The following is an 18,409-nucleotide window of genomic DNA, read 5'->3' as shown; positions in this document are numbered from 1 at the left end:
CCCCCCCCCAGAACTATATACAATATACATCTTTATTTATTTCATGTTTCTAGAAAATAAAGCTGTTTTTAGCTCGGCACTGTTTATTATCTAATTTATTTATTTATTTATTTTTAACTTTACTATAGTTCGGCTCTGTTTTTAATTAAAGTCTAGTATGAGTTTTGATTAAAAGATAAGAATGGAAGAGGATAGCTGCTGGTGGATAGTTACAGAAAACAGTTTAAATTACATTTAAATCACATTAACATTACTGGCCAATTTTGAAGCATAGGTATGCTTTTGTCGTATTGGTAAAATATATTTTGATATTCATTACTCGAAGCAAAGCAGCAGATGGAGCCAGCAGCACTTGCGCCATCTTAGTGCTCATAATAATTGAAATTAGTGGGTGCAAGAGTATACAGAAAAGGGATTTTGTCAAAAAATATATATATAAAATGTTTAAAATACATTTAAAAAGGAGTCAGTATATAAAAATAACTATAAAAATCCAGGGCCACCATCAGGGAAGAACATCCAGTACCCGTGTATGTGGCCAGGAAAATCGGGGGGACCCTTCATTGCGCGATTCCAGGGATTAGGACCTGGCAGCTCCATTGAGTTGAGTGGCGGGAGGACCATGGGGTGGAATGGGGCGAAAACACTTTCACAATTCAGTGCATTAAAAGCATCCATCCTAATACTGTTGAGTGCCCATACATGAAATCTTAAGAGGAAGGGACAAAAGGACAACTCTACAACCAGAGGCCACCATTAATGTTTTTGTCTAAGTGGGACAGCATCTTTAATGTGCTGCTTCCTTCCAATCTTACATCGTGTTTGTTCATGGATGCATTCAAATAGTCAAGCTATTTATTTCCCGTTAAAGTAAAGCTGGCCCCGTCATCCCTCTGACGCCCCGGGGGGCCAAACTGTCAGAAGGAACTGCATTGCATATGTAAGCACATGCAGACACCCAGCGGTCCTGATTGATTCCAGGCCTTGCTATTGACTACCCTAGAGAGGGGGAAGTGTCAGGAAAAAGACGAAATTGCTAAATAGTGGCCAGGCTATTGTGGACATCAGTTGCTATGGTATTATATATGTAGTATATATATTTATATATTTATTATATATATATATATATATATATATATATTATATATATTATATATATGTATATGTGTGTGTGAAATAGAACGTGAGTTACCCTTGTGAAAGTAGTATACATTCTGTGTTTTTTCACTTTTGGGGGGGAACACTTAAAATTAGTTATTAATGCTACAGTCCCACTATACCAAGTTTTTTTATATATAAAAATACAGCTTGTGAAAAGTAGTGCACAGATTGTAATATCAGGCTGTAAATTCTTAGGATAGATGGGAAATCCCAGGCATGAGAAGCCTTTCCAGAGTACATGAATACATTTTCAGGTTTTCTTTTTTCTTTTAGCTATGCGCGATTGAGATTGGCTAAAACGCTGGAGGTAGTTGATTTGTTCGAACTTTGACACCGAGTCTAATCTGTATTAAACTCTTAGGGGCATTTATTAAAGGTGACAGAAACTGTTAAGGCAAAATCCATTACAGAATTAACACCCCATCTGGCATCTCATCAGCGCTAACCAAGCCAATTAGAAACAGGTTATTAATTAGCCAGTAATAGTGAGAGAAAGGAAAGAGTCATTAGACAATAGTGAAGTGCATATGTATATGTGTATGTATATATATATATATATATATATATATATATATATATATAGTGTATGTATCAAATAACAGATGGAATAGGTATCTTGTGATAATACCTTTTTTATTGGACTAACAGAATTTTGGAATGACAAGCTTTCGGGAGCTCTTCTCCCTTTCTCAAGTCTAAAACATTTGGGAAATGTTTTAGACTTGAGAAAAAAATGGTGACTGTGATTTTAATTATCTCTTTGCAATGACTATAGGAATGGTTAAGGAAAATTGTGTCAGTTACATTAGCGCCTGGAGGGATCTCCCTCGCTGGTTTCTATGTGAGACCTGTGGGAGAATCCTTTCTTGCCCGGACTTGAAGCAGGGAGTGGTGTGGCCGGGGATAGAAGCAGCGGCTGGAATTCTCGGAATGTCTCTGGTGGGTTCTTGTGTGGGTTGTGTTATAAGGTCAGCTACAGTTTCACTCCAGCCTCCTCTTATCCATCCCAGATTAAACTGTGCAGGATCTGTATATTATATGGGGTAATAAAAACATTTACTTTGATAATTCCAACCAGCATATAACATATAGATAGATAGATAGATAGATAGATAGATAGATAGATAGATAGATATCCACACATATATACACACATACACACGCTTGCACTGGATCCGACATACATCCAGAATAGGTGATTTCCTGGTGTACATTCCAGATCTCTTACAGGACAGGCTCTTTTTGGCTATGTGTCTAATATGAGGCATTCAAAATATGTCTTATGTTTTATTTATATAGAGCAAATCCTGCAAAGATTTACAAATACATAATAAACAGTATTAAACAAACAGTAACAAAAAGAAAAGCCCTGCACACAAAGGTGTTTGAAACAACTAACGTATGGGAATCACATATTGAATATTTACTAACATCCTGATGGGTGTGTAACAGAGTTGGAATAATTTGGATTGCTTGCTAAAGCTGACATGTTTAAATTGTACAGCGCTGCGGAATATGCTGGCGTTATATAAAACAATAAATAATAATGTATAAAACAAAGAAGTAAAGTGCTGCGCAAGAGTTACAAACGACACCACAATATGTGCGGAAATTTGGTAGAAATTAAGCATATTAGGAGATACACTGGAGAAGTTGGTTGGGGTTCATCAGTTACTGGGGAAAAAAGATTAAGAATGTTTTTCATAAAAGAAAGGAGAAGGGGAGAGTATAAAGTGAGATCGTATGATCAGGATATGTCAATAGCTGGATTTCATTCAGCGTTCCCAGTGGATTCCCTGTCTTGTGTATACAAGTTTAAATATGTGGTGTGGAAGCTGATCTCTGCGTTTTAGGAACTATGTGCATATTGAGTTAAATTGGTATTCCTTAAGATTGTTTCAAGATGTTATTTTCAAATGATTCCTTAAAGGTGCAGTTCCACTTAAACTAAACAATTTCACTCTTTAGTGGGCTAAGGAAATACATCTTAGGTGATCTATTGTTTTATTATGTCCATAAATCACACAAAACAACACAGAATTCATGAAGACTTGATTTTTCTGTTAGTGCTAATTTTTGTGTCCCCAAATTAAAACAATAATTGCTGTTTTCTTTTTTAGAACAGTTTTTGCATAATATAATATTTTAGGCATATTTTGTTCTATTGGACTTTCCTTTTAAAAATTATATATATATATTATATATACAGTGGGTTTGGTCAGACGGTGCAATGAATGATGTTTCTAACGATGCATTTAGTTAAAAAAAAAAAAAAAAAAAGGGAAGGTGGGACGACACCTTTAATTAAAAGACCTGTTTAATGCCTCAGTATGTAATGTGTTAATATTTTCCTGCTGCGTTTTCTTATAGAGCTAGAAATATGTACCCGCCTCATTCAAATCACTTTGTCAGCTCTCCGTGTTTGGCAGTTAAGTAGATGCCAGTCATCAGACTCTCTTGTGATTCTAACATCCGGATACAATAGGATAAATTCAGGTCAGGTTTTTCTGCCAAGAGCTATTCATTGGGATTACATTTCACAATGGGAAGACATAGTAGGTTCGGTGCTTGAGTGAAATAAGGCACCTGAATTACATTCATGTTCAGCTTTCGGGAAAAAGCTATGAAGAAAATGTTGGCATGTTAGCGATACAGCCAACATTATAATTATTATATATACATTGGTAGCTAACAGTTATTTCTAAATGTTTCACGTTGTAACAACTGAATCCATTACAGTACCAGCCCGTCTGGCACAGAATCAGAGATGTGCTTAAGCTTAGAGAGGAACCATCAGGCGGTGGAAACCCTCGGGTCCCGTCTCCCACCACTCTTAGAGTTGCCACACGGCCAATATTTCACCGGCACAGACGGTAAACAACCCTATGGAGCTGGCAAGAAAAATCCTGGCAATGCAGTGGGGGAGCAGGGAGCAGGCACAATGAGGGAATGCGTATGTGAATGCAGAGGAGCGTCTAGGTGGGGGGGCAAGGGGTGCACTGCACCTCTGCATAAGTATGGTTCAAACCACTGTTTGGGCTACTAATGTGCTTCAGGATATCCACGTTGCTTTATGAGAACTGAGCTCCAGGCACCCTAAAGCTCAAGCTCGTAGGGTTATGCAATATTGAGTGGCTCCGCCCCACAGAACCACAAATATGGATGGTATTTTGGGAGGGAAATGTGCAAGTGTTCAATTGGGGCAGCACGTTGAAGATGTCAGTGCCAACCCTACCTCCACAGGGTAAATTTGTATTGAAAAGCTTGGCCAAGCCTTGGCAGCACCTGCCATCAATATATCACCTAGAAAGACAATAGTTTTGTTCTGGTTAATTGTGTTTATGTTTGCATTTTAGGAGGTCCTCAGGGCTTTTCTTGAGCCAATATGTTACTCCAGATTTGATCCCTTGCTCAGTGCCTAATAGACATTCCTGTTTGACATGGAGTCTCAGGCTGAAGCTCTGATTCCCTGGGTCTCCGGGTCACTTTCTCTGGACAGGGCAGCAGCATTTGCCCCCACACAACATTTTCTCCTGCTCCCAGCCTACCTAAAGCTGCTTGAGGCTAGCCTCGCTAATGGATTACGAACTCTATCTCAATGATGGGGCCTGAGAAGGAAGAAACATATGTCTTGGGTTGTTGGCTTACTTGTACTGAGATAACTTCCCTCATGTTTCTGGTCTAGACCGCACTTGTGGGTGGAATCCAATGGGCTAAAATCCAATCTCCCAAGCAGTGTTGTCCATTCTCTGATGATATTTTATTATCAGATATCTCTAAGATGCAAGTTCCTCTGTGCTGTTCACTGTGACATATATAATCTAAGATGCAAAAACACTAAGTAACGGGACAATTTTGTCTAACCCTATTCTCAACTCTGTATAATTGCTCATTAGGGGCTCAAAATCAATCCCATCCCATGATCAATAGGAAGAGCTATGACATCAAAGAACATTTTACCAGCGGTCATACTTTGTGAATCAATTAGTGAGAAACGACTACTAATGTTAAAGACAGAATTAGGGAAACAATTTGTCTAACTGTGGACTGATGAATATGAAAACCCTTTCAAATTAATTCTTTTTTTACCATTTCCATCTTTCTGATTGTGGATCTTCCAACATTGGCTTTGAGATTTCTTGAGAATAGCAAACTCAAAATGTTTGAGTGGTTTTTACAAGCCAAAGTAGTTGTAAAACACACCTCCAATCCCATTTCATAGACTCCAGGTTTGCTAACTCCAATTAGCTTTTGTTGAAGTTATTAGTCTTGGGTTTTCCAAACCACACTGTGAATGATGTATTCAGTATGGACAAAAACAATACAAGAATTTGTGCGCTGTTGGTTAAATCAGATTGTGTTTATTTATTATTCTAACTTCATATTTTAAGACAAATTTATAGATTGCTATACCACTTAACTCTCCCAAAAATTTTTGTCACTGTCTAGCATATGTGGTATATAATATAACAATATAATGTTCAATGTATTTGTGTAGTATATGTATATATATATACACAGCATATTTGAATAATATTTACATTTCCCAAAACCAGGACATTGCAGCACTGTTGGCTTCACACGTGACTCCACCGATATGCATGCATGCGTAAAATCACGTCCCACTTCTGCCATGTTGTAATGTATGAGGGTTTTGTGACACCAATGGACTTCCCAGCCATGGAATACCCCATCGCCATCGCTGCGTGCTTTTTGCCTGATTTTAGGACCGTAACTGCAGATTTGTCCACACACTAAATTGGCTGATTTTAGGGACAGCTAGCACCCGGGACAAAAAGTTTCCTGACAAATTCGGGACTGTTGGTTGCTATGTAACATATCCCAAAGAAGTAAAGTGTGGATTTTTTTGGGTGGTATTGGTATTCTTGTTTTTTTCGGAGCAACATTTTCCTCTTCTTTTTTTATAAATCCCAGACCCCGCTGTCCTATGGGGTGGTGTAATATAACAGTAGCTGAAGAACATGAGAATAAATTATGTGTATTTCCGGTAAAACTTCCTCGATTAAGAAACTATATAGCGGTGTAATTTACTTTATGAAGAAGGATTTTTAAGGTAGACTACAAATCCCAGAATGCTTTGGGAAGTGAAGAACGCGAGGATGGTCTCAGGAAGGCGGGAACGAGTCTGCGACTGAAGCGATGACGTCAATGAAATGGATCCATCGGGGACGCGCGCGCGACCTCTGGGCTTCGGGAAAGGGGAGGGGAAGGTGGGATTTGGTCGTGGTGATGAGCGAGTGCGCGTGCTCTAAGCCGCCGCCATTACTGGATTGGGGAAAGGCTTTGAGGGAAGCGCAAGCAGCAGCGGCCGCGAGCCTGGGAAGAACGAACACGGAAAGGAGAGGCGGAAGGGGCGGCGGGAAGCTGTGAAGGGACCGGTGGTGGGAGAGCAGGACTCTTAGGAAGATATGCAATCTGGAGACAGGTGAGACGAGGAGCCGGGCCGGGGTGATAGCAAAAGATCGAGGCCGAGCCTGACAGGACCCTTCCGGGGTGTTAGAAAGCGGATAGCTAGAGGCTGACGCTGTTTGAGTAGGGGGGGGGCCCTTGCCTCTAAACCGGGGGTATTTTCAGCTCCAGAGGGGGTTCTGCCCCCGGTCCTTCATCCGGGTTTTAACTCTTCATCCTTGGAGGGTTTTCATACACCGGGAGGGTGTCGGCCTTCAGGGGGCGCATTCTCCTGTTACCCCACCGTCTGTGTCCCCCACAAGCGGCACTTCCTGAGACTAGTAGTGCTGGTGACTCAGGTGCCCTGTTGGGGGTGCAGAATCTGAATATATACACTGAACAGGGGCAGTTCCCGGAGTCCTCCGTTCTTAGAGGCCAGCGGCTGGCCGGTGAGGAGGAGTCGTTCCGTTCCGGGTATAAATGGCTGGCTCCCCGGCTCCCATCATTCGTTTAATGGATCGTGCAAAGGCTTCATGACGATGATATTCGTGAAGGGGTTAAATGCCAGATTCTGTATCCCTTTACCCCAAAGCCGTGGCTGGTGCCGCATAGCATCTCCGGTAATACCTGTGTACCCCAGGAATACCCCAGATAGTTTATTCTGCCCTTTCTGCGCCATTGGGGGTGAGGTATAGGAAGTACTGAGTTAACCGTTTCATTTCTGCGTATTGTCCTGCTGTTTGGCTTTAGTTGAGGAGAATGTAAGCCCAGTTGACAAGTCTCTTTCCCCATTATGTTGTGGTAAAAAACACTCGCTTTTGCGTGTGAATCGTTCGTATTTACTGGCACGCTGCGTTCCTATAGATGGTATTAGCACGGAGGTATGATGATTGGAAGTTGGTTTATTAAGGCTTAGTGAATAGCTGTGTCGTGCTTCGCATAGCTCTCTAGCAACACTTGGCAACGAAACCCAAATCGGCTTATATATAAGAAAAATGATTGAACAGCGCAGACCGAGCTAAGAGCTCCCGTCAGGTAACAGGCTGACGTCATTGCAGGGACTTTTAAATGTGTTTCTGATGTCATCGGACCCAGTGAGTGTTAAGATGTGATGTGTACAGATAAAACCCGCTTTAAAGTGATGTCACATTGGTCCTCTTATAACCGCACTCACGATGCACGTTTAATGCTATTTTAAAGGTGCTGTCTGTTTTCTGCAGCTATGGCTGTATTGGTTCTCTAGTTATCTTTGCAGCATGCGATATTGTGTATATTATATGTCGCTGTGATAACCTCATCGTATGGAGTCATCCTTGGATTCTGCCCTCTATCGCCTTTTTTAAAGATCCCTAAAGCCTTAAAAGTTTATGCACCTGAAACGCCGAAGGGGACTATTTTCTCTCAAACTCCAATCTAATAAATGCTGTTGGTGGAAGTTTCTGTAAAAGGCTGCTTACCTCGTGGACATGATAGAGTAGAATGGGACGTGAAGCTTATTTTATTTTTTTATTTCTGTATTTATAAAAACAAAATGTCTTGTGCTCTTTTCTTAACCACAAGAGTCTCTCCTAAAAAATAAATGTCTGTTCCTTATCTCTGTAGTTCCTTATTCTGTATATGGTCTCTCTTTTGGGTTCTAAGGAGTCTTAATACGTTGTGCATTACGGCCGTTAACGGAAACGTCTGCGGTGCATCATCGTGTCTCTTGGGGCGTAGTATTTGCTAAGTGGATTCTAAGAGCGGTCTTGTAAATAATGTCATCTGTGTACCCGTTAAGTACCCAACATGTCGGGTTTTTAGATCTCTGTATGAGGTGTAACGATGACTGTAATGTTTGTTATTAAGCAGTTAAGTGTCTCCGGACCCCCTTACTACAGAAGAGTGAGTATTAAAGTACTCTGTGAGCATAAGTTCAAATTAAAGCGCTTCCCTGCTGCAGCAGCTGCCCTCCTCCATCATGATCTGGCATTGCTTGCCGCTGATTGGCTGCTTGAGGACTCCTCTGGCGGCTGCAGCTTCTACCTTGGGTAAACACCGTGGTACTTTCAATGTAATCTTTCTACAGGGTGCTTGGAGTAATCCATAATATCCTCAGCGAAGGATTTGTGTGTGTGGAGCAGCACCTTTTGTCTAGTTTAAGAGATTAGAATGCGATGGCCGCTTCCGCCTTCTCTCTGTTCCTGCACACGTATATCCATCCAGTGCTCAGAAACATGGCTACCGTATGCTTTAGATAATGCTCATACCTGCCAACCGTCCTGGTAGTCTGAGCTCCTGAGGGTAGTTTCTTTCTAGTGTATTGTTACTTTGTCTGCCTTGATCGATCACTTTCGTGCCATTTTTTTGTCCCCATTTTTTTGTTCATAAGGGCAATTTTGACCTATGATCTGTTATGGGTGGTCTCCCCTCCCCCATATTTTGAGTAAAAAAGCGAGGAGGCGAGTGCAGCTGTAATGATAAACATACCTTCTCTCATGCTTGAGGGGGTTAACTGTTTTAACTCATTCATAACTTGACAAACATGCTCCACATTGAGGCAGTGCTGTCACTACAGATGTCATAATTACGGTCTATTTTTGGCACAGAATTGGATGCTCTTTTTATTTTTTAAGGCAGGGGTTGACACACTTGGATGGAATCTGGGAGCCGGCCAAAAAAAATGGAGCCAATTTCTTTCCCAAGGAGACTCATTAAGCCTACATACTTTCACACATAGTAACGCCAGCGGCAACGTACTTACCCCCACGTAGTAACATACCTACTTAATGCCTCCACCTTTTCCTGGCTCTTCTGCTCCCTTAATATTAGTAGTATTGTCTCGCGGCATTCCTTCCCGTTGCATGAGTTTCCTTTTTGGTGTTTTTTTGGCGTTATCTTGATAACAAACCTTTGAGGACAGCTGACATTGTTAATGGCGATATCTTATCTTTTTATAACGCAATGCAGGATTACCGGGGCACTCAACGGAGTTGTACCCGCTGTAAATACCTGGAGGGATTTGGCAGAGAACGAAGTGTACGTGTTTGCAGGAACATATCTGCTGCTGCCCGTGCCCACACGGCATACCCGCTGCCAGTCGCCGTCAGGTCAGGGTGGTGTCTATCGAGACCCCCGTGTGTACACGGACCGTGTCGCTGTTGCGCTCATGTTAACCTTCAATAAAAATCGGTGATTAAAACCTGGCTAATCAGTAGGTGCCGCGTGTCCCGAACGTAAGCAGCCTCGGGCTTCTGTTGGTTTAATGCTGGGAAGTTTTAAGTCTCCGGCATTCCTCATGGGTTTAGTTGCTTTTTATTTTTTATTTTTTTTGTGAATTTCCAGGTAAAAAACCTGACTGTTTTGCCCTTGAAGGGTTTTATTAGTCCTGCTTGTACCTGCAAAAAGCAAATGCTTCTTTCCGTTTAAGGGACAGTGGCCATCTGTGTATTTTTTCAGTTATAATCCCCCTTCTATCTAATACTTCTATCTGTATACAGGCAGCATTTATACAGCTCGCCGGTAAATTATTGGGAGAAACACAATAAACAGATTCTCTGGGAACCTGCCGGTTACTGGAACCCGCCTGAGAGCCCCGCTTTAAATCTTTGCGTGCGGTCTTGATGGATGTAGTGCACCTATGAAGGCAAAGGGTTAATCACATATAATTGCGCCCATGACGATGTATTTTCCGCTTCCCGTTTACTTCCAGTTGTTTGGAGAAGATAAGGTGGGAATGAGGTGTTACAGGGCACGCTCCGGCAGTCCTATGCAGTTCGTAGCAGTCCCGTTTAACTTGCGTTGTGTCCCTTCTGCAGAATCCCCCCCCTTCTGCGTTTGCCCCTTCGCCTGCCCCCCGGCTATTTGCAAACGCATCTCCTTGTGTGTGATGTACTTGCCGCCAGTCATCAACAACACCGGCTTGCCAAATAGTCATCGGACCCTTGGAGATGAGCTGCAGCTTCTACCTCAGATAAGTCATTTGTTTTGGCCGTTGAACGCATATTAAAGTATGGAGGCCGCGGTGATCCGTCGCTTTAACTGCAACGAGCTCTGATTGCAGATGCAGAACGGACTAGTTTTGTTTAGCATGCAAGCCCGTGAACCAAGTACACGGAACACATGCGCATGTTCAAACGAGCTGCTAATTCGCTGCTGCTACGTGCACTTCTACGTCTTTATAGAAATCTATAGTGTCTTTAATATTCCATAAGATGAACCCCGCTTTTGTGATCCACGTGTAGAGAAATGCCGCTCTCCGGTTTTTGCCGGTGCTTTGCTTCCTTTGTTGATGATTTTCAGCCCTCAGGCTCAGCTTTTTATTGACGTGGTTGATGTCCTCTTGAATATATACCCGATGGACATTCCCAAATTGCCAACTGCTTCTAAAAATGTGATATTTTGGCTTAAAAACAGCCGCTTGTGGAGATTCAACTTCCAGAACTACTCAAGGACTGTACAGACGGATTATATTCAACGAGCTGCTTCTACTATAGCGATGAAACCGCAATCCCTAGAATAAAGAAAATCTAATCTAAACTTGGTCTTGTTTTCTGGATTATATAGTCTGACATGGATTTTACTCGGATAAAATTGGGAATTTATATAAAAGGGAACTAAGGGAACAAATGAGCCCAAAATGTTCTGCTTGTTTCATCAGATCAGTGTTGTTGACACAAGGCCCTGCGTTATACTGTGTTCAAAAGACGTTCCCGGGCACCTCTGTATTATTATATCGAGACTAATATGCGTCGGCAACAGTTTCCAAGCACTGAACCCGCGTCCCCCCCAATACAGAACAGATAGGGAGGATTTAGTGAATGGCGGGGCTGACCTGGGTCCGTAAAAATCATCCAGATCATCAGGAAAGGCCCCTCGTGGAAGTGGAACGTTTTACTCTACCTGGGCCCTGCCGTCTGGAGAAAAGGAAGCGCAGGGTTGGACGTTAAAAACCTCGTGCTGTTGGTAGTGTCGTGGTTTTTGATACTTGCCGTCGTTGAAGGATCCATGAAATGTACTTCGTATCAGAATACGACGGGAGAACGTCAGACTAGCTCGTCGTTCTGATGGCGTGCGTCTGGATTACGCATTAACGCAGTAATTCACTCCGCAGAAGGCCTACTTAATCATAATCTGCAGAGCGTTGAGAAGATGTCAGGACCTGAGAAGCGCATTACGTTTGCTGACTTTATCCAGTACTGTTGTGGGGGGGGACCAGAACCCTAATCAATAACTACAGAGGGGCTGTTGGGTGTGTATTGGGAGATAAGCGGATGGTTGCTTTTCCCGTATGGACACTGCATGTAGCATAAATTTGTTCGTTCCTTTTTATAAAATACCGGCTTGTCTTAAAATCAGATATTCTGGCCCAAGAGGGGTAAAACAATCCAGAACATGAAACGAGGCAAATACACTTTTATACAACTCTATATAATTGTCCTCACTGATTACTATAAGGAGTGTGTTTTCGAAAGACCCCTTCTTCACAGTGCGGTCTTTGCTTTCCCTTCTATTCGCAGCGAAATTTCACGCCCAGGAGTAATAGTTGTTGCTCGTTAAACTCGGGGCCCGATCAGCCCCACACAGCGTTCATACAGCCCGTAACACCAGCTCCCGAGCGCTTCCGTCGGTGTCTTGGCTATCAAGAGTGTGCGTATGGAGCAAACGACTCGTCTGCCAGGGAGTTTTAATGACACTTGTAATTCTAAGATTTTACTAGTTACATGACGTAAGGTCATGATTTATAAAGACACGGAGGCGAGTATTATGCATAACTCTTTTCTTTAATCCCTCAGCAGCAAAGAGAGAAAATAAAACAAATACAAATAGTAAACTCCTCCCTTTCTCCATATCACAATGTACATCCCAAAACTCCTCCTCTTTTCTTTGACATGGCTCAGATAACATATCCAACAGTCATAAACATAGATCCAGCAGCAGAATCTTCGTTCAATGAACTCCAACGGAACACGGAGTACCGCCACGTGATCATCCACGAACAAAAAAAAAAGCCCAACGAGACTTTATTCAAACATTCTCTTAGCAGACGTATACTTGTCAAGCTAAAAAGGGAAAAACAATATGGTAAAATCACGCCATCAGAATTGTATTACCACAGGATATTAAACGACCCCAGTCTTTTAAAACATAAGAAATTATTAGTCATAAACATTCATTTAACCAATGGGAGGGCAAATAAAATAATAAATCATAATCAAGCCCTAAGGCATCGGGTGGGAATAATACTCGCCTCCGTGTCTTTATAAATGTAACTAGTAAAATCTTAGGCATAGGGGGCGGGAACAACTTCAAAAAATGCCCAGAAGGCTACAACAAAATGGCCGCCGCGGCAAAAACTGCGCATGCGCGACGGCCGAAAACGGAGAAAATAATAGAAATAGTGTACAAATAATAATTCACTAAATACAGTGCTTAACATAAAGTATAAACAAGTAATAACTATGCTCTATAGGAGGAGCACAAATAAAACATGTACTTATCTGAGGGAAGCAGCAAAGAAAAGAGGAGGAGTTTTGGGATGTACATTGTGATATGGAGAAAGGGAGGAGTTTACTATTTGTATTTGTTTTATTTTCTCTCTTTGCTGCTGAGGGATTAAAGAAAAGAGTTATGCATAATATGAGCCTCCGTGTCTTTATAAATTTTGTATCAGTGCACTTGTTGCTTCTCTGTCTAAATCTTAGTGTGATGAGCTGAAAAACCCCGACCAGGACAATTTGCGTTTATCACAGTCCTAGAAATAGTTGTAGTAGCCCGACGAGCTGCAATTAACGCGCTTGTTTGATCCAACTGATCCGTGCCGCTCGGTTCCTTGTAATGTTCGCATCACCTGTGTGTTGATCTGATGTGAGCTCTGGGTGTCTGCCATGGTTTGGACACAATACACCTTCTGTGGTTTGGCTCAGCGGTTTGTTTACGTTGGGTACAGATGGAATCGGCAAGCACTGTACCAGACACTGCCTGAGTCTAATCTCTGCCAACGAGATCCGCTTCATTCTGCGAAGGAAGCAGTGGTCATGTAGGTTATTTTAACTAAGGACCCAAACCTATGGTGGATGCATGACGTGTTCCCAGCACCGAAATACATTCTGTTCTTCTGAAGCAGGTTCTATTGTGTGTTTCTGTTGTCACACAAATTTCATTTTATTCAAGGGATAGTAAAGTTTGGATTAATACCGGAAAATTTTACTTTCTTAGGCTGGATCCTGTTATAAATGTTATCTGGAAACCTGGTCAGACCTCACCATAAAATCAGTGGAGCATGAAGGTCAACCAAGCAGGACTTTTCAGAGGATCCAGATGTCCTGGGTGCCATAAAGTCTTACAGGGACCAGGTGCTTGGGTCACACACGGGACGCAGCACCTAACTCCCGAATAATGATGTCAGAAATCTGGTTGTTCCAGTGGAAGAATCGTAAACCTTCTGGAGGTCACGCTGTCGGGACAGAGCGAACGATAGGAAACATGGCAGGAGGGAATCAAACATTAGGAATGCGTGACGTGGGGGACAGTTAAGTTTACGTTTGTAATAACATGGAGATATGATCACCCCAGAGCTCTTACTCTAAAAAGGTGCCATCACAAAATCTGCCAATATCCGGCAAGAGTTTGCTGCCAGGTTTTGCTCCCCAATTCATTGAGTGTCATCAAGTTCCTGAGCTACGTCACGCGACTCCAAATGGGGGTCTTCTAGACACAGAGGATGATAGTAAACATTTGTCATTTTTCTCCCTGGGAGACTCTGGGAAGCAGAGTTTGGTTATTCCAGACACCGAGGAGGGGTCCGTCGGCTGAAGTCAGTGAGATGGAGTAGAGGGTGTCAGGAGCTCCGCCAGGGGCTGATTGTTTAATGTTGCGGAGGTCAGCGGGCCCATTTTAAAATATAGACACCATGTTCGAATATGAGACACTTTGAATTTCCTGTAATATCTTTTTGACACGAGATTACCATTTATTTATTTTACTTTTATTCCTTGTTTTATACTGTTTTGTATTCTTGTTTTTCTATGTGTTATACTATTTTTTTGTGAAGCACTGATTATTTTTAATCAGATTCAATGTCTTTTTAGTTCTATCTTTGTGATCTAATTCTGAACTCATAGCTTTCGGGGGTTAGCCGGAGTTAACTTTTTTATTTAATTTTTATTTTTTTACTATTTTTTTGGACTAAATTTGGAGAGTTTGAGCAGCTCAGGTGGTTACTGAAGCCACGTCTTAAATAGAACTTTGGTGACAGCGAGTGAAGTTTTGGGGTGAGCTGATTTGGAGTTAAGGTGTGTAGAGACAAGTTAACCCCTTCATCTCCCCTGCTTTTCCAGGAGAGGATGAGCAATTAATGCGTACATTGCTCGCTAATCATATGTTCTTATGTATTACCATAAGATGGCATTAACTCTTTGAATGCCATGGATCTGGACTAGCTGACTTCGCGGTGTTGCTGCAGTTGTAAGATGGCATTTGTAACATAAAAGGCTAAGCTTGTCATAAATGTCTGATTTATGGTAAACTGTGAGTCACGTGAAAATATGGTAATGGTTTATTTCCCTGCTCACACCAAACCAAATAATAGAAGTAAAGTAAATACACTAAAAAAAAACAAACCCGCCCCCCTTTTTGATGTCGCTCGTCGTCATTGTGCGTATGGTCAGGGAGCTGTAGTCTACAAAAGAGTACTGTCAAGATGTTGCATTCATGAAGTCGTGATCTGGGCAAAACACTAAACTTATGGACTTTAAAGAAGTGGTTTCTGCTGTTATCTCTATGCCCTCATTCATGACATATAATAATAAAAAACCTCCTGAGTATATCCGCTAGTCAATGAGTATGGTTAACCGGCCCACTGGAATGATTAACGGCAATAAAAGGGAAGAAAGAAGACTCTGCCACCATGCAAGCTTCATTAAATGCTTCTTTGGGATCACCTGTATTTATGAAGTCTAACAAGACAAATATATTAAGCTTTTCATGGTGCTAATTGGCTATAGAGGTGATCCATGTAATATCTAGAGATGGGTCACAAGGATGCACTTAAAGTAGTCAGTAATAATCTCTGTTCATGTTGGAGAGGCCGCATCAATGTATGTGTTGTAGCATATAGGCTACTATATTGCGAAATATCTGCGTTGCTACCCTTGCCAGGGGTGCTGGGTGCGATATTTTCTAGTGTAAAATATACGGTGCCTGACCTCTGGCACAAGGAGACTTGGATGCGTATGAGATTGTGCTGATTAAGAGACAGCTATGCGGGGCTTTCTGTAAGGCCCGTTAACAGCGTACATAAATTACCAAGCGAGAAACGCGTCCCCGAGTTGCCGGGCAGATTTCTCCAGCTTATCTGAGACAGCCGCAGCAGGTCGATTGTTTGAACGTTTAAGGAAGAGTTGAAGCCCCGAAGGCACCCTGAAGGTGGGATTTGATGACTCCGTTGAGAGTTTAATGAAAGTCAAGTTCAAACAAAGCTATTCTGCTGAAATGGTTAAATGCATAATTACTGCAGCTGCTATGCAAATTAATCGGACGATTGCTCCTTTTTTTTTTTTTTTTTTTCTTTTTTTTTTGCTGTATTTGATAAAACGGCAGATTGGAAACTAGTGTCTTCGAAAGGGCTTACATTTTAAAATATAAATAGTTTTGTTTTTTTGATTTGTTACTTTAAAACTTTTAATACTGCACATTTATGTAGGCCTGCAATTGAGAAATAATCATTGTGGTTTTCTAGTGATGTGGCGTGAAGTATGTCGTTACAGCACGCAGAGAAGATCTCACGCAGTTATGGCTCCGGGGGACTACTCTAATTCAGAATGTGCATTTGAGCCTCGGTTGCAGAGCGAGACAGAAGTGCCACATGCGCTGTACAGTAGCAAGTCTGCTTTTAAATTGCCGTTTTGTGGTCATGTAATATTAGATATGTTTTATTTTATTACTAGATGACTAGTGACCGTTGATGGGGCACTTTACAGCTACCCATGCCTCTCGGGTGTATCACAAGCAATCCTGCATAAACCAACATATCAGGCCCAGCGAAGTGGTACTATGCTTTGGGTTATGGCCTCGCTGTTCTGTATGGTCTGTGGAGCTGTTGGGGTATGGAGCCGCTGTTCTCTATAGTCTGTGGAGCTGTGGGCTATGGCCTCGCTGTTCTCTGTGGTCTGTGGAGCTGTGGGCTATGGCCTCGCTGTTCTCCATGGTCTGTGGGCTATGGTATCGCTGTTCTCTATGGTCTATGGTCTGTGGAGCTGTGGGCTATGGCCTCGCTGTTCTCTATGGTCTGTGGAGCTGTGGGCTATGGCCTCGCTGTTCTCTATGGTCTGTGTAGCTGTGGGGTATGGAGTCGCTGTTCTCTATGGTCTGTGGAGCTGTGGGCTATGGCCTCGCTGTTCTCTATGGTCTGTGGAGCTGTGGGCGTATGGCGTCGCTGTTCTCTATGGTCTGTGGAGCTGTGGGCGTATGGTGTCACTGTTCTCTATGGTCTGTGGAGCTGTTGTGCTACGCCCTCGCTGTTCTCTTTGGTCTGTGGAGCTCTGGGCTATGGCCTCGCTGTTCTCTATGGTCTGTGGAGCTGTGGGCTATGGTATCGCTGTTCTCTATGGTCTGTGGAGCTGTTGGGGTATGGAGTCGCTGTTCTCTATGGTGTGTGAGCTGTGGGGTATGGAGTCGCTGTTCTCTATGGTCTGTGGAGCTGTGGGCTATGGTATCGCTGTTCTCTATGGTGTGTGAGCTGTGGGGTATGGAGTCGCTGTTCTCTATGGTCTGTGGAGCTGTGGGCTATGGTATCGCTGTTCTCTATGGTGTGTGAGCTGTGGGGTATGGAGTCGCTGTTCTCTATGGTGTGTGAGCTGTGGGGTATGGAGTCGCTGTTCTCTATGGTGTGTGAGCTGTGGGGTATGGAGTCGCTGTTCTCTATGGTGTGTGAGCTGTGGGGTATGGAGTCGCTGTTCTCTATGGTCTGTGGAGCTGTGGGGTATGGAGTCGCTGTTCTCTATGGTCTGTGGAGCTGTGGGGTATGGAGTCGCTGTTCTCTATGGTGTGTGAGCTGTGGGGTATGGAGTCGCTGTTCTCTATGGTCTGTGGAGCTGTGGGGTATGGAGTCGCTGTTCTCTATGGTCTGTGGAGCTGTGGGGTATGGAGTCGCTGTTCTCTATGGTGTGTGAGCTGTGGGGTATGGAGTCGCTGTTCTCTATGGTGTGTGAGCTGTGGGGTATGGAGTCGCTGTTCTCTATGGTGTGTGAGCTGTGGGGTATGGAGTCGCTGTTCTCTATGGTGTGTGAGCTGTGGGGTATGGCCTCGCTGTTCTCTATGGTCTGTGGAGCTGTGGGCTATGGTATCGCTGTTCTCTATGGTCTGTGGACCTGTGGGGTATGGAGTGGCTGTTCTCTATGGTGTGTGAGCTGTGGGGTATGGAGTCTATATTCTCACCTCCCTGCCAGATGGGTGATTACAAATCCATGACCACTTCATCCATAAAATCAATTCAAAAAATAGCAAAGTGCTTCCGGAAGCGTAAAAGTGGACAACAGGTATTTCGCGTCACAGTAAATTTCTTCCGTATGTAGTGATCTGAAGGATCAAAAGCGAATCATGAGAGGAATGTGACGTTTATACATCTATCCAGACGAAGTAGCTTTTATTTTGGACCATGTAATCGCTACCTTGATTGGATTACTGGTTAAGACAACTTGTTTAATGTGTTGGATAATCAGACTCGACTGTGAAGTAGTGATCTGCGGAAATAAGCGGATTAGTTGTTGGTATTTTTTTTTTTCTCATGTGAATGCAGTGTTTTATTTGGATATGTCGCGGTTCAACGCGGTTGCAGTACTTTTTCTTTAGTACACAGAGTGGG

Source organism: Sceloporus occidentalis, unplaced genomic scaffold (genome assembly GCF_023333645.1).
Source record: "Sceloporus occidentalis isolate IW3139 unplaced genomic scaffold, rSceOcc1.0.p SCAF_100, whole genome shotgun sequence".
Lineage (NCBI taxonomy): Eukaryota > Metazoa > Chordata > Lepidosauria > Squamata > Phrynosomatidae > Sceloporus > Sceloporus occidentalis.
This window is presented reverse-complemented; position numbering follows the sequence as displayed.